Source organism: Lactuca virosa, chromosome 7 (genome assembly GCF_052849685.1).
Source record: "Lactuca virosa cultivar CGN04683 chromosome 7, Lactuca_virosa_CGN04683_v6, whole genome shotgun sequence".
Classification (NCBI taxonomy): domain Eukaryota; kingdom Viridiplantae; phylum Streptophyta; class Magnoliopsida; order Asterales; family Asteraceae; genus Lactuca; species Lactuca virosa.
This window is the reverse complement of record NC_136432.1, coordinates 104,523,778-104,528,534: the sequence shown is the minus strand read 5'-3', so window position 1 is coordinate 104,528,534 and position 4,757 is coordinate 104,523,778.

Below are 4,757 nucleotides of genomic sequence, written 5' to 3'. Positions count from 1 at the left end.
AGGCAGGTCGAAGCTTCTCAGCCAAGTGGCGTCGAATGGAGATAGTCAAAATTGAGTCGTGGGCGTTAAGGAGATGCAACAAGATTGAATGTACATCGCCCACTGAGCTTCGAATCACCTCTCGTTCAGACTTCAAATCATCAAGCTCTTTGGTTGCGGTTCGGAGCTTCAAGTTCTGAACTTTGAGCTGGGAAGTTCGCTTGTCCAACTCATCCATGATTTTGTTTTCGATTGCAAGCTCGGCCTCCAGTTGAGTTAAGCGATCATCAACTTTAGTATGAAGCTCTTCGTTAGCAGCTTCAATAGCTTTTCAAGCCTCTTCGAGTTGAGTCTTTTCTGCCTCCAGTGAACGCGTGAGATTGTCAACAGAGGCATTGACAGTTTGAGCATTTTTCTGAGCAGCAGCTTGCAACGAATCCAAGAAAAGTTGAGCCTCTGAAATTAGTTTTTCGACTTTTGTGGTCGCTTCCTTGCAGTCTTTTGTGGAGGCTTCAACAGCAAGCGAAGCCTTCTGGCATTGGGAGGTAGAGGCATCAATAGCCTTTGCAGCATCGGAGATGGAGGAAGCATGTTCTTGAACGAACGAAGAGAACAAAGCTTTGAGGGCTGCTTCAGAATAGGCACCAGCAGAAGACGAAGAAAGTAACTGATCAATTTTATCAGTCACAGCCTTGAGATGTCGCTTGGTGAGAGGAGCATCTTCATCATCATCGCTTTGGACACGATAAGGACTGAAGTAAGTAGAATCAAACTCCAAGTCCTCACCTCCAAGAACGGTATTGGTTTCTGTGGATTGGGTAGGTGATAGAGGTTTGGTGGTAACAAGGGTTTTGGGTGCTGAAGAACGAGCCCCCGTATCAGATACGTTGGTCCGAAATCCAGTAGTGGTGGTAGTTGTAGCGTCAGTGAAAATAGGTGTAAATATAGGAATGGTAGAGAAAGGTTGAGATGTGATGATAGGGAAAACGGGAGGTAAGGAAATAGGAATGGAAACAGGTGGAGGAGAAGGTGCTTTGGAGCGAACATTTACCTCTGGTGTAGGCGAATGAGGCGGAGTATCTCCACGAGCCGAACCTTCATCATCTGAGCTTTCGCTCTCAGATTCACTTGGAATGGTTGATTGATGACCAGGATGCACGTACTCCAAGTCTGAGTCGCTTGATGATTGAAGAATAAGCTTCCGAGCAGGTTTCTTGGACTTCTTCTGCTTAGGCGGGGAAGGTGCTGCCTTCTCAGACTTTCGCTTCCTTGGAGTCTGACCCTTTGAGACTTGACCTCCTTTATCCCCCTTTTTCGTGTCTTGCTTCTTTCCCCGTTTAGCAGGTTTGTCTGCTTCCTCAATAGATTTCACCATTTCAGGAGTGAGTTCCCTTGGACCAGAAGAAGGAAGCTTCTTGTACTCCTGAATAAGCTTGCTTGAAGGAGGAACAGAAGCATACATTGTCTCAGGAATGGATCCAACGAAGAGAAACTTCGACGGATGAGTGACAATAATGTTGGTGGTATGAAATGTAGCAAAAGAGGAAAGCAGTGAGTCCGCCATGATAGGAACATGATAACGCTCCATCACCCATTGAGTTATAATCGTCTAAAACGGGCACATGAAATATCTGTGTGGCGAGAGGAAGATGACAAACTCTGGACAAGTTGAAGCCACAAGACTAATACATAATCAAGATTGAGACCATGGTACAACCCATAAAGGAGAGTCATGAAACCAAGGTGAAAGCTAGAGCATATAATTGTTCACCGTCAATTCTTTAAAGGTTTTGAATTTTTGGGTTTCACTTAGCACGTAGTGGCACGAAACCAAGATCATCAACACAGAAGTTGTGTAACCGTAAACCTCAGTAGGAAATCTAAGAGTCTCAAGGGTTACATGTATGAGATGAAGTATGATGGAGAATAGAAAGAGGTGGTAAAGGAGCCGAAAGTACCTCTGCTACAAAAGATGGACTAAGCTAGAAAAACTCTTAACTTCATTTAAGAAGAGTAAGATAGCTCATGATTAGAGTGAATTTGACAGCCGGATTGGGAAGACATGATTGGTATATATCAAGTCATTAAGGCTTCACTTAAAATCTTTTGAGGCTTAGGTCAACATACAGCAGCATGCTTCTACGGACAGTTAGCTAGTACATAGATAAAGAATGATACCTGCCCCAGCTCCATCATTAAAAAGGACCTTTGTATGCAAATTATATTAAGAGTAAAGAAAATTACAATAAAATGAAAGAATTTTTTTTTTGAGTTTTGAAGTTTCTGAAAAGAAATAAAACAGAAAAGAAAAATATTTTTGGATTTTATTAGATTTTCTGAAAAAGAATTAAAACAGAAAAGAAAAATATTTTTGGATTTTATAAGATTTTCTGAAAAAGAATTAAAACAGAAAAGAAAAATATTTTTGGATTTTATAAGATTTTCTGAAAAAGAATTAAAACAGAAAAGAAAAATATTTTTGGATTTTATGAAAATAAAAGGAAAAACATAAAATAAATTGCGAGAAAAGGGTATACAAATTGTACAACCGAAACCATCTTTTGGAAATGAGGAGCGAACCGAGCCCGATGAGACCGAACCCGAAATAGACCGAGCGTTCGGTGCATTTCGGTTCCCAGAAGAACCGAACCCGAAATGGACCGAGCGTTCGCTCTATTTCGCTTCCAAGTTTTGTTGAGACAGAAGTGATTTCGGTACAGATTCAGCTTCCATCATTCCTAAGCCTTGAAAGATTTTATTAAAACTTGCTTCAGGCAAGGCTTTAGTGAAGATGTCAGCCAATTGATCAGTGGTTCGTACGAAATGAATTTCTACGTTACCATCTTCCACATGTTCTTTGATAAAATGATACCTCAGTGCTATGTGTTTCGTCTTTGAGTGTTGCACTGGGTTATGACAAATCCTAATTGCACTTTCTGAGTCACAATATAGTGGGATTTTCTTCATGTTCAGGCCGTAGTCTCGAAGTTGACTCTGTATCCAAATGACCTGAGATGTGCACGATTCAGCAGCTATATATTCTTCTTCGGCAGTGGAGTGAGATACACACGTTTGTTTCTTGGATTGCCAGCTAACAAGTTTTCCGTCTAGAAATTGGCATCCACCAGTGGTACTCTTTCGGTCTAGTCCACATCCCTCAAGATCAGCATCTGAGAATGCTTGGACAAAGAAACTTGATTTGGCAGGGTACCACAGACCGAGAGAAGAGGTTCAATTCAGGTATCGAAAGATGTTCTTCACAGCTAGCAGGTGAGGTTCGCGTGGATTAGCTTGAAACCTGGCACAATAACACAAAGAGAACATTATGTGTGGTCGACTTGCTGTTAGATACATGAGAGACCCTATCATCTGACGATAAAGGGTCATGTCAGCAGCCGGTTTGTCCAGAGAAGGTGTCAGCTTTGTGCCAAACGCCATAGGAACCTTTACTTTCGAATCTCCCATCATTCCAAACTTGGCGAGCAAGGTCTTCGTGTAAGCCTCTTGATTAATAAAAATCCCTCCGGGTCCCTGTCTTATATTCAATCCAAGGAAAAAGTTAATAGGACCCATTGAGCTCATTTCAAATTTAGTCTCCATCAACTTCCTGAAATCAGCTGTTAAGCTAGGATTTGTGGAACCGAAAATTATATCATCAACATAAATTTGAACGGTCATAAGGTGGTCACCCTCTTTCTTGCGAAAGAAGTTTGGGTCAACCGAACCTTGTTTAAATTTAGACATTTTGAGAAATCGAGTTAGAGTTTTATACCATGCCCTTGGTGCTTGCTTGAGACCATAGATTGCCTTGTCCAGAAAGAAACTTTTAACCCGGTACCCACTACCAGTTGAGAAACACTGATAAGGTTGTGTTGTAAGCCTTCAACGTACGCCACTTTTCTTATTGAGAACTCGCCATTGGTTATCATACCATAACCTTTGATCGTGCCAAAAGAATTATTGCCATACTTGACACTTCCACCATTTGTTAAGGACCGAAACTCCCTCAGCTCTTCCCTTCTTCCTGTCATGTGACGTGAGCAGCCACTGTCTATGTACCATTCATCGTTAAACTGCTCGTCATGAATTACCTGCAAAAATTAAGCAGATTTAGGAACCCAAAGTTTCTTGGGTCCTTGTGAGCCTTGTACAGAACAGGGAATCGTAAGAGAAAAATCAACCAAAAAGGTCCTTTTTATTAAAGTTGTTTCGTCTTTTCTTTTTAAGGTGAAAACTTTGATTTTATCTGATTTGAGTGATTTAGGTTCAGTTTTAGAATATGAGAATTTGACGTTGGCATACTTTCGGTTCTCGAAATTAGGTTTAAAAGTCGTCTTCTTTTCGTCTTCCGGAAAGAGCTTTCTTTTTCCCTTTCGATCATTCTGTGAGTTAGAGTGAGAATGAGAAAGACGAGACTTGCGAGCATGGTTAAGATGTCGGTCATTGCTCTTACTTGGTTGAGAACCGAAATTACTTTCCCTTCGGTTCCTCTCTTGGTTGTTCTAGGACCGAAACCACCCTTTTGGTTTCTTTGATGACCGAAGCTTCCTATTCGGTTGTCATCCATCTGTGGACTGAGACTCCTCTTTTGATTGTTGTACCTTTGTGGACCGATACTCTGTTTTCGGTTGTTTTGATTCTGATGACCGAAACTCTGTTTTCGGTTGTTTTGAATCTGAGGACCGAAACTCTTCTTTCGGCTGTTTTCATTATGTTGAGGGCACGAAGCTGAGTTTGCTTTTGCTTCTTCCTTTGGCTTGGAGGGGTTTTCATAGCGA